This window comes from Pieris napi, chromosome 9 (genome assembly GCF_905475465.1).
Source record: "Pieris napi chromosome 9, ilPieNapi1.2, whole genome shotgun sequence".
Classification (NCBI taxonomy): Eukaryota; Metazoa; Arthropoda; class Insecta; order Lepidoptera; family Pieridae; genus Pieris; species Pieris napi.
In genome coordinates this window covers 5,032,079-5,045,344 of record NC_062242.1, presented here as the reverse complement: position 1 = coordinate 5,045,344, position 13,266 = coordinate 5,032,079, and the positions used below count along the sequence as shown (strand labels likewise).

The following is a 13,266-nucleotide window of genomic DNA, read 5'->3' as shown; positions in this document are numbered from 1 at the left end:
GTGGCGCTACAACGTCTTTAGGTCTTGGCCTCAGATTTCTGAAGAAGAATTCTCTTTTCCTTCACCGTTCGAGCAAATGTTAAATGCGCACATAGAAAGAAAGTCCATTGGTGCACAGCCGGGGATCGAACCTACGATCGAGTCGCACGTTGAAGCCACTACGGCCAACACAGCTGCATGCGATAAATATCAATAATTCATTGAATTATCGTTAAACGTTTAGTGACAATATTCATTTATGAACTATAAAAATAAGATTTACGACATTCAGACAATAACATCATGCAAGTTTGTTCCAATTTTTATGAGAAAGCGCGACAATAGGGCACTGTCGATTTATGACAGTTATTTATAGTGTCAATTGTTATTCTGAAGCCTGAAGGAGCAGATAATAATATTTCAATAGACAATTTATATATTACAACTAGCAGACCGGCCAAGCGTTGCTGTGGCTAAGGTTTTTGTTATATTACATAGTAGAAAACTATTCAAGGGAAACGGTAGGAGAACACCAGTCATGGGAACCACCACGCCTTTTTGGTGGCTATGTAAATTGTAGCTTATGTGAAACGTTGGTACTTTCAACACAGCGCCATCTGTTAGAATTGTGACTATCAAATAATAAATAAATATTTTGCAATAAAATAATATTGCGGGTATAAATTGAGATGTAAGCTATCCTTTTAAGTTGGATCAAACAACACACGGTGTGCAAATTTGATTGATATCGGTTCGGTAGTTTAGGAGTCCATAGCGGACAAACTACGTGACACATAATTTATATATATTAAGATATAAATAGACGCGATTTCTACTATAAAATCCTATACTTTGTATGTGTTTTAAAATGCCTAGTTTTAAGTTTAAACTACAATAATAATAATAAAAAATCTATTTGAATTTAAATAATTTTATTAATTTATGACGTTTATATTTAAATAAAATTATCAATAGATAATTAACGATTTTTTTTCTCTTTATTTAAATTCAAGTAATAAACTTCGACGAATTCGACTGGAAATTTTCTAGTAACTAAGATAACGCTGAGGTCATACATAACTCTAATATATAGATAAACTAGCAAACTCGGCGAACTCCGTTTCGCCACCAGATGGCTTCGTTTTATGTAACATTTCGTTTGGTGATCCCGCTTTTCTGTTGAAATTTTGCTATAAACCTCACGGAGCCCGAGACCTTTCCAACGAATGCAAAACCGTGGAAATCGGTTGGTGCGTTCTGGAGTTATCGCGTCAGGAAGGAAAACCCGACTTATTTTTATATAGTAGATTTTTATCATTCAAACTAAATTCCTAAAAACATTACATGATATGTAAAATTATTTCGATTAAATTAAATTTATTAGACTTTGTAATTTTCCGGCTTATAAAGCGTGAACTAATACTACCATGCCACGGTTTTTTTTTATTTAATTTTATGGCCTTTATTTTTGGTCACTAATTTTCTTCACTTATTTTTTTGCATATACATAATTCCACATGTTATTCTCACGTTTCACTTGTTTTCTTAAATCACCTTCACGATATATTAACGTAGGCGGCGGGAAGGATCACTAACTTTCATTATTTCATTTGCCAATAGTAGTCTATGAAAAATGAACATATGGTTTTGTCATTTAAAAACGATATGCTTCATATCTGCGACCTTGATATTACAGAAAGTGCAAACATTGTAATCTTTATTTATAATATACTGTTTAGCGAGGTGTGCAGGTGCAGTATTGTGACCACATCGCAATCTGTTAATTGTGGCCACAAACTCACGGCTATGCCACGGTTATTATTTATAAAGTCGCAACACAAAAACCTTATCGTATCCATGGTAACCACGCTACACCCTTTCCTTACAGGATCGAGTCAAGTTGTAAGTAAAGCTGTACTACAGTAAACCTTTTTTCCTGTTTTTACTTAGTTTAAAAAAATACCAAAAAAATTAAAGGCACACAAAAACTTAAGGTTTAACCTTCATGGCTATTTCAATTGTTTAAATCGATGAAGATACTACAAAAACGCTACCTGTGTATCATGTATTGAAAAAAAAAATAGAACTGGTTTATCTAAAAGCCACACATTTATATGATTTAAGCGAAGCATTACGTATGAGTTGCCAGTAACAATCAACAAGCAATTAAACAAATTTAGAGTCTAAGTTTGGAATAAAGGAAATATAATCTGTCAGCGTCGACTCGAGACAGTGACAAGGATGGCTCTTCTTACTATTAAGAAACAGATATTTAAGGAATGGCCTTCATTGCTTGAGTGTCCTCGTGTTCGGGCATGTCTCAGACACAAAAATTTGCTACCTGCGTCAGTTATTGTGGTATATAATATAACCCAAAAATGCGATGGTCTCATGAATCATTAGATAGTTCAATCATAGTTGCGCAATTTATATTTAATTAAACTTTTAAAGGTTCAATGTACGATTTTTGGCTAAGCATCTTGTCTATTTTTGTCATATTTTATTTTATGTCCCCATCATTGGTATGCAAGTAGTAAATATTTGCAAGATTTCTGTAGATTATGCAAATAATATTTAGCAAATTATAGTCGAGGTTTACCGATTCCACTAATCATTTGTGTAGGGCCAAAGTAATTATAAATAAATTTAATCGCCTATGGCCTTCTAGTAACTATGCTTAAATCCCTGAAGTTATTTTTATGACATTTGGTGACTTTTTTCATCTGAAAAAAAAAACGTGATCTGAAGCTGCAGTACGAATATAGGGCGTTAGTCTCATTTTAAACACTTTACTCTCATCATTCACTACGATTATCTCTATTTAATGCAAACAAAAGAAAACGAGTAGAAATTTAGAGAAAGTAAGATAAAAATCTAATTTAACAAAGTTAGGAACACAAACTGAAAAACTGAAAGTTGTTTGAAGACCGATGGGACTTTTAAAAGTACATGCGATTTAATGTAATTTTATACAGATTTATCTATAAAAATAGGTATGAATACCACCTCAATCTCAAGTCGGCCGCTATTATTGTAAATATTGATACTAACGATTTTTATAAATGTGCCTAAACAAAACCGTCTTTGATGTCAAAAATGGAGTGTGGCTGTGTTTTTCTATCATCATACTCAAATCGTCTATGGTATTTGTTTCCTTTTGAATTTTCATAATATTATATTTGTAATCTGTATATACGTACATTATTCGAAATAGAATTTCAAGCAATTACAAAATCAAAGAAAATATTTGAAAATGGCAGGCGTAACACTCAATGATATTGAAAGACAAAAACTTATAATTCAATATTATCTATGAAACATTTACCTATCTCTCAGAATGAGTGACCGATCTTTCCATCCGTTTATAAAGTTGTTAAAATCAGAGATTTATAAATTATATGAATAGTTTATATTAAATTTAAAATTGAGAGATATGCTTTGGACCGTATTATCATAATGCTGTAAGGAATTATAATTTAAACATTAATCATACATTTATTCAAACAACAAAAAGTTAAGCGGAATAATTCATTAACATTTAAATGAAAAGATACAACGTTGATAATAATGTACGAGTGAAAAAACTGCCATTATTATACTTATAGTAGGTAATTGCCAATTACCAACTACATTAAAACTTTAATTTCGGGGCTTAAACGATTTTTCGGTAGTTTTCAGCATATTGTATTTTGTCATTTTCTCACCAACATTTTTCGGTGTAGCAACTAAAGCGACCCAGTTCGATTTTCAGAGAAACAACATCCGTTGAAGGTAAAGAAATATGATTTGTCTAATTAGTGCAATAACTATCAAGAAAGGAAATTTGCTAAATAGAGTCTTACGCTTGTGCTTAGCGAACCTATTCAACTTGTTTTGAAATCTCACACAGGAAATACAATTTGAGAGTAGGAATAAAAAACAAAATTGTATCACAAATTGTTTCACCTATAGAAAAATATCTGCTTTTCCGGATTATAAAACTCTTCCTGCATTGACATGTCGAGAGGAATGTTTTCCTGTTTATGAACTTATTTTTTTCCTCTTACTATTTGTGATAAATGGACTATGCTCCAAGCAACCTATAACATATTTATATATATATACGTATGTATATAAAAGTTAATGACGAATTCATAAAAACTAAATCGGTCTGTTTTTACCACAATGAAAACACAATCTGACAGAAAGAGTCGAATGTATGGTAAGATGAGTATAATTATATTGATATACAACTGAGGCCTACAAAAGGATGTATCATAGAAGTATAGCTTTTCGAACTCACACAGCGGTTTTCGCATCGGCGATCGCTCTCAAATCAGTCGTGAGTCGAAAAGTGAGTTACAGAATGGCAAGGTAGGAAGAATATATATTCTATTAAAACGGAGAAATTTCAAAATAACAAAATACATAAAGCATTCTCGGAGCGCGTTACTCTCCTACAATTGAAATTCAAACCCTATCCCATATCTGTTATACAAGTGAATGATATACTGTCAGTTAAACAAATAAAAGATGAATGGCAAAAGTTGGACGAGGCCTATATACCCAAGATCGGGTTGCAACCCTACACTAAGCACTTAACCAAATAATTAACTTTATTTAATTAATACATTCTAAATTCAGTTTAATATATATTCGTTGTAAATAATAATAACTAGTACTATACAAAGTATAACAGCAAAGCATATCGCAATATTTTACGAAGTATAAGGCAAAAAAATTACTTTGTCAAACTGGAACCAGAGAGAAATATTTAAATTGCCTCACGAAAGAAAGCTTAAGTTTATTGGTCCAATGTTAATTCTGTAATGGGTTTAAAAGTAAAATCCACTCCATTAAACAGAACTTTATAATCCATACTCAAAGACGACATAAATATCAAGGATTTAACATAATAACATTTTCGTTGGTTAAATCTTCAATCCCAAAACCTACAAAGTAATATTATATCATTTTTGATACCATCCAAGTTTTTTAACAATGACTTTGAGTTCTTCACCTTTTATTAAAAAATGTGAAACAAATATTGACTGGCTTACTAGTAAAAATTTAAAATAGGATCATAAATATCTTTTGGCAGATCACCAATAGATCAATTTACACTTCACAGAACCATAGACATTCTGCTTTTTATGTCACTCCGACTGTTAGTAGGTAGTAATAAGTTCTTATTTTGGGCTAATAAAATAAAATGTGTGTAAACAACAAGCTAAATAGAATATTATGATTTAGTTAACTTTCTTTACTACAAAGAGACTTTTTGTTCATTTGTTTATTATATTCTGGTGACATAGTCTCAGAAGATTGCAAGTTGGTTATAAAACTTCGGGGGTCGGGCCTTCGAGTCGGCAAGTCATTGGTTATAATAGTCGAAGATCCTCCGTTTAGGTAAAAGAAACCTTACTGAGCAGACCTTCCTTCACAACGGATTTTAAACTTTATTTAATAATTAGTTAAATATTGTAGATTCTTATTTAATTTGACTTAACATCATGTTATTACACAAATTAATACTTCTACTATTCGATTATGCCTACAGCATTTGGGATCCTTATTTCATAAAGGATATTAACATGCTTTAAAGGATTAAAGAAAAGCCCAGAAAATGGTCTGAGCACTTAGGAACAAATCTTATAATAAGCGTCTGAAAGCACTTGATCTTACTGATTTAGGAAGTAGGCGATTAAGAGGTAATCTCATTGAATCCTATAAAATCCTTACTGGCCACTACAATGTTCCAGGAATTGAGAGGCTCTTTATTTTAAGTGAGAACACACATTTGAGTAGTAGTTCTTTAAAACTGAAGACACTCAATATAATAAAAAATTCTTACAGAACTTGCTCCCAAACCGAGTAGTGGCTGACTGGAATAGGCTTCCGGAAAGTGTAATTAGTGCACCATCTTTGAACTCGTTTAAAAATAGGTTGGATAATTTCTCCAATTCCTCAAATACGCGGGCATCAGCTAGTGTGTCTACATAATAATAATAATAGCTGTTTGAGCACCTTTTATACTTTACGACTGCTAAACTACATTTTACATATGAAACTAATGTCTGTTTGATTTTAGTTTATGTTCTTTAAATGAGTTCGAAAACGATAAAGCTATGATATAATACGAATCAGTGTACAATGTGAGCACTGATACACTGTGTAGGTGATTGCAATCGCTATATTTACCTAGATTTACAGGAATTCAGCATCAATATAATATACAATATATTATTGTTGTATATCAATATAATATATATTATAATTGAACGATTAAATAGAACTAACAGTAATATTATGTTAAAATCAAATGAAGAAATGTATCTTCCTCAATACATTTGTTGTCATTACACATATATTAATAGAAAGTGAAAACTCATATATGAGTTAAAAAATCTATATATCGATAATGTTTTCTAATTATTAAAAAAAAATTAAACAATTTTTATGATTTGCACAAATAGATCAATGTTAGCTTAGCAGCATTTGCACTTTGAATGATTGAAATGTTATAAAGACATCTAAGACAGTTTTAATTCTGAATATAAAACAATGAATTATTGTCAACCATGACTAATAAACCAGAATTTATCGCGGAAGAAGTCGCGGGCGCTAGTGAATTGATATAAATATAACAATGTAAAAGTATATAGGGCATTGAACAGGAAATATATTGTAAAATTTCTGGAAATATATTGTTAAGTTTGGCGTCTTTTGGTGTTGACTAACTTTAAAACGATACTATATGATAACCTGTGGTTAATCATTATTCAATCCAATTAGAGGATTTTTAATCTACATGTCATCTTTACTAGTTGGACATTCGTAACACCAAGTCGTAGAAATTTTTGCCAGAAATGTACTGAGGTCGATGGTAATACTCAGTTTTTACTTAAAGACATTGAATCCCAAATCATGGTCAGCGAAAGACAGTTAAAGTATAGGTATTAAAATAATCCGTTAAAGAAGTTTTACCAGTACTCGCGACAATTACTATTGTTGTGCCAAATCGAACCACGGCCGTGTGAGCTACTAACTGAAGACCGAATACTACCAAAACTATATACAATATTTACAATTGGTATGAGGCTATTCAGAGAATTGTACTAATTGTCTAGTCATTATCTTTCAATGTTCTATTTGTATAGTGTGTTATTTAGTAAGTTTTAGTGTTTCTACTTACGAACGCGCTTTCATGGATTATTTGCACAGTAATGAGAGCAAAATAAAACATTCTGTAATATAAGTGTAAGTTTCAGCCACCCACTATGATTGCCAAAGTGTCGAGTTATGTTACGCAAAGACGTGGGCACACTTTACAAAATTAACGCTCATATGGATTGAATAATGATATCACTTAGAGCCTATTTATTTTTTCAATGTTGTATGTATCTAGTCAAATTAACTATATGTGAAATATAACAAAAATTTATAAAATACGTTATAATTGCGTAAGTGAAACATAATATGTCATTATCCTACATTACGTATCAATTTTATTCATAGAATATAAAGTATTTTTCATTTTTAGAATGAGAATTTTAGAACAAGGGACACAGAGGTCATTTTTGTACACTAATTCAAATTGATGATAAATAAGTTGGCAAGAATTATTAGAGGCAGAAGGCGTTTCTTGCGTTTTTACCTCCTAAATTTATATCTGATAACTTCCTAAAAACAATTATTTGAGCTAATTCAAAACTAAATAGATATAAAGCAATTATTGATATCAAAAAGCGTATCCCGATATACTATTAACAAACGTAAGTATTTTTACTAAGAGCTGTTAATTTACTACTGTTAACATACAATAACACAAAACTTAATATCATATTTCTTTAAAAGTAGCGTATTTATTGCTGTAGTTTTAATTGATACTTGTTAAAATATTTATTATGAGATAAACTAGTTTTGATCTCTGCAGTTGTTTTTACCGAATATAAATAAATTATTTACATACACGATCATGTGAAAGTAGTTCTATTAAAAATAAAGCATTATTCTTGTTTATACCCGCAAAATCTTTTGTTTATTCCGTGATTATGTTTCCCTATATCATATCTCAAATTACAAATACCATCTTGTGTTTAATTATCACAAATGTAAGTTTAAGTTGAAATTAAAATAACATTTAACGCTTGCTTGACCTTGTCAAGTTCGGGGCACTTTAAACATATAGTCAAAACATATCAGATTTGAAATTTGTACCATATTGTCTCGACCAATATAGCTATGCAATGTTATATAACCGCCGGCTTGATCATTACGTTGGTCTGTTTTCAATCGGTTCATGGTACAATATGCTATAGCATGTATCTGCTTTAATTGGCCGGCGGTTAGATTAAGTTAAACGTTTTCTTCTTTTTCATACTCCAGCGTGGTTATGCAGGTACAAGTAAAACATGTATTTTGTAACCTCCTCCGTGATTACCAAGTCATAGAATTACCAGGAATGGCTTCGCTGAGAAGCAAATACGTGATAATTATTTCGAGTGGCTGATCACCTTTAAATTTAAAAATAGAATACTTTTAAACTTACATTGAAATAAATTATTTAGATAAAATCAGCTACTTGTTGGCAATAAAGGTGTTTGTAACGCTACTTTTACGTTTTATTTCAAGTAACAATATTTGTCTTAATCTATAATTCAGTGTACTGCAGTGTCATAGCATTTTTATTCCGCAAGAAAACCAAGTTAAAAGTCCTATTATGAATAATTTAAAGTCTAATTAATAATTAATTTGTACACAAAATACTTAAATTAAATTACTTTGCCTTGTTTAATAGCATTCAAGTCAATGTAGGGTTATGACTTAATTATTATTTAATACGCTGATAACAGCGTATTAATTAACAATTACGCAATAACAAATCCATAAAGAACTAAATAAAATCCAAATACACGCTGAATCAATTAATTAAAGTTAATTATAATAACCTGATTACTTTTCATGGGTTGCCTTGAATTATCCTTTCCCTAAATATTTGTTATACGAGTAGACCTTTACAAAACTTTATAATTTATATTATTTTAATTTTATATCAATGACACTTCTTAAACACCAACGGCCTTAACAACTGCAACTATTAATTAAAGAATGTTTTTGTTGTTTATTTAAAAAGCGACATAAGAGTGAAAATGGCAATACTTTCAATTGCCATTTGAAGTTAACACAGACCTTTAAGGCCTTATTATAATGTGTTGCTTGTAGGTTACGATGTTGATTCATGTTACCATGGTAACATATATTTATTTATTAGTCCACGTTTTATAATAATTCCTCTCGGCTTTATGGCATTATTGCCATAAATATTACTACAGGATAGGATATGAATGCTAATATCATTAATGTATTATAATAATAATTCAGCTTTAACTAAAACTAAAATATGTGCGTTAAAGATGGAATATTTAAGATAAGTCTGAAATACACAGCAGTTGTATTCCTTTTAAAGATACTGTAAAAATTAAATAAAACTAGGCAAAAGTTTGTGGAATAAATTTTTATCTGACATCACTATCTCAGTAGCAAATAGTTCCGTAAAATTCGCATATTTTCTACAATTCCAAATATTTAATAGAATACGAGTTTAATACTTACATTTAGACCTTTTTTGAAAAACACAGCTTTTGCAAACGCAATCGAAATATTTCGTTATTACTTATTCTTTTTTATTAGAACACCTTTATCATACTTTTTTTTTAAATATTGATGTTCATAAATGTAAATTGTTACCAATGTGATTAAATAAACTTTGATTTGACACAATAACATATGACTTTAATTCATTTCGATTAGTTATCCCAGAGTAAATTTTAAAAAGCGTACCAATCCTTAAAAGTTCAACAAACACTCACGGGCCCTTAGCAAGCAAGTTTAGCCTCCTGTTCTTTCAAAAGAACGAGTCTTTGTCAAGCATTCGTGACGATTAACGTAGTTCTCCAAGGGGAGTTAAGGAACCCAAAGACAATATTATATAATGTAGTGCCGTAACTAAAGGTTGATTATGCCATTCATACAATTATTAAACTAAATAGCCCAACAGAGACCACTTTCAGGCCTACGGGCTACGACAATAACCATCATGTCTACAATCCGTAGCCTTCGTAGACCGAATGGAAATAATTAATTCGAATGAATAGGAAAATGTGTTACAAGACCTTACCCTAACTTTGTAGATAGCATTGCGTTTATCTGGAAGACCCAGGCTTGATTCCCAGCGAAACAAAACTGTTTTGCATTGTTAAGTAAAAAAAAGTGTTTATATTATTTAGCGTTGACTTCAAAAAGATACAATGAAACAGACATAGAAATATCTAGAATATGTCTTTTTCTGAGTTATGAAACTTAACATGAGTACTTGTTCTAGAAATATAATAAAATTAATAAAGATGACTTCGAGTTTAATAATATCAGTAATCAGGTACAAAACAAAATGCATTACTTATTGTGTTGATATTAATTATTATTTTAATAAAATAAAATTAAGATTTCGGCTTTAGTTAAGCATAAATTTCGTTGTTGTTTATAAGGCGAATAATTTGTTGCAACACAAGTTGTTTTATTATCAAATGTGTGAAAGTTATGTTAATAAAAGACAATAATAAGTAAATATTTTAAATTGTATCAAGTAGTTATTACATACTATCTAATTAACTAAAGTTTTTTTGTTCCAACGTAATTTATATGTATGAATTCGTTATATGGAAATTTAGTAAATATAATTTAAATTAGCTAAATACAAAGCGGTGATTACATGTATTGAAGGTTAAATATTAATTTTAAAAAAATATCATTTAACACACTTTAATGTTAAAATTTTTACATGAATCTATAATATATTTTATAAATATATATATACATATGCATATATATATGCATATATATATTATTGTTGTTGAACGCCTCCTTTACTAATAATATTATTGCTTTGGTTTTTGGTTTCAAACCAAACAAAAATCATAAATAAAACAATCAAACCTCTATAGAGTAGTAAAGTTCCAAATTCAAGTTTGATTATAAACACAATCACTTAATACCAATTTATATTTCGAAATAAACTCTATGGTTTAAAAACGCGCAGCGCTACTGTAAGCTGGCACGCGACGCACACAACTGAAGTGGTCTATGGTTGCCTAACGTGAGAATTTGAGAACAGGCGGAACATTCCTAAAGGTCATTATCAAAAACAACACTTAATGCTTAAACTATTATAGACATTTAATAACTGAGATAAATCGATCAAAGAGATAAATGTTACGTGCTAATTATGTGTGTGTGTGCTAAATATTAAAACCTACTTTCACGCAATCCTTTTAAGTAAAATTAGCTTATAATAATGTTATTAACACTTTATCAGAGTTAACTTTAATGGGAATTAAGTAATATATTGGGATCTATCGATTTTATATCGTGTAGAAAACATTTTGCCACTTGTCGTTATTCTTTATCGTTTAATTAACATTAAACATTGATTCCTTAAAAAATGCCAATGTACTCAAAGTGAATGATGAAACTAAGGGAAAAATAATAAATATTCTGAGATTCATGTAAAATCATTACGCCTTTTAACCGATATTTTATATAAGCCATATTATATAATATATTTTATTACCCCAAAGATTAAAGAGTTTCGGAAAAAAGATCTTTCGTTGATAATGAATCATCATATAAAATTTACACCAATCTCTTTTACTAAAACTTGCGCTTATCCGAACCGACCAAACTTAGATAAATATATCATATATAACAAAACGCTCGATCTTTATTGCTCAGGCAATGCCGCCGGTAGTCCCGTAGGATTTGGGTATATCTAGAACACGTTAACCAAACACACTACTATGTACCCTGAGTTTTTCGAGACGCTAACATTTATTTATACATTTCCGCAGGTCCCATTATTGACTACAAAAATAAGCATAAAACAGACAGAAATAAAAATATTAAAGAAATGTTTAGGTATTTGTAATTTCGCGTAGATCATATTCGATTTGTAGAAATGTCAAAGTACATTCAGTTAATGCAGCAAATGATAATAAGTTTCCTTTATTTTTAATCAAAGTAGAATTCTTCGTCAATTCAATATACACAAAGTAGAAAAGTTTAAATTGGTATACAGGTAAACATAAGTTTGATCATAGAACGGTAACAAAGACGCAAGTTTGCATCGAATGCACTGCAGGGGGCCTACCATGAACTTTCTTAAAACGATCCAGTTGAGATGCAGTTGAGTTTAGGTACCTAAAGTGAATAGCATTTTTTCGTACCATGACCGCCTATAAGCTGAAACGCATTTGCATCGCAAGACCGAATGAAAGAACGATAATTTTGTTTGTGGTTTCTATGTAAGTTTAGAAATTTAACTGTCAAACTTACTTCGACTGATGTTTCTATAAAAATAAATAAAATATAAAATTATTTTAAATAATTCATCAATTACAATAAGCTATTATGTCTTAATAAATATATTTATTTAATATAAAACTATTCTTTTGATATATTTTAAATGTAAAGTTTTCTGGTGCTGTGCAGTTGACACTTATTATTTTTAAACGTTTCCTTCAAATTTTGATAGGAGCTTTCAATATATTTGGTGTTTACAAAATTTCGGTTTAATAAATATAGTTTTACAAATTGTTTAACTTATAAAATAATATGATGGGGTAAGTATTGTTCAAAAATTGGTTTATTAAAAATAAATATCTATATCGAAGTGAATTCCTGATATTAAACTCTTTGCATAAGATATTACAATCAACCTATTACTCGAAAATTATAAGTAAATAATGATAAAAATTGATTCCTTAAAATTGTACAAATTCAGTTTATACGTTAACAAATTCATATACCTAATATAAATAATTATATTTTCTTTACAGCTTAAACCTGACAAACTCGCTAAATTGAGAGAATGAAATACATATATAAATGAATATATGTTTATATCCAATTGAACATTTCCTGATTCAAGACAAGACAAGACAAGAAATCTTTTTCTATCTTGATGGAGTCATCCTAACTAAATAAATACTGTTATTATAATACTTTCAAATGGCTTATTATTTACACATTATAAATTTGAGAAACACCTCTGTTTTTTTAAAGAAAAAGCAGAGGAGAATAATACAATTCATGAACATAATGAGGAAAAATTTAATTATAATAAATATCTACTAGTGATATGGCATTATTATTTATTGTAAATATGATATATTGGGAAATTATGTTTTTGTTAGACATGCCTAAATAATTAATTGAATATTATTGAACCATGTGCAATTATTTGTAGGTACA

The 13,266-nt window shown here is 29.7% G+C and overlaps 1 protein-coding gene and 1 long non-coding RNA gene across 3 annotated transcripts in view; one reads left to right on the top strand and one right to left on the bottom strand.

Moving 5' to 3' along the window:
• Positions 1 to 11,092, bottom strand: part of LOC125052334 (pyrokinin-1 receptor-like) — a 45,820-nt gene extending 34,728 nt beyond the window's left edge. For both annotated transcript variants that reach the window (XM_047653112.1, XM_047653113.1), the window contains exon 1: positions 10,954 to 11,092. The gene's annotated coding sequence lies outside the window, so the exon portion shown is untranslated. The remainder of the gene's footprint in view (positions 1 to 10,953) is intronic.
• Positions 11,093 to 12,581: 1,489 nt separating this feature from the next.
• On the top strand, positions 12,582 to 13,024 carry LOC125052626. The gene is made up of 2 exons (XR_007117465.1): positions 12,582 to 12,635; positions 12,852 to 13,024. It is a non-coding gene; the product is annotated as an uncharacterized LOC125052626 (long non-coding RNA).
• Positions 13,025 to 13,266: the final 242 nt, after the last annotated feature.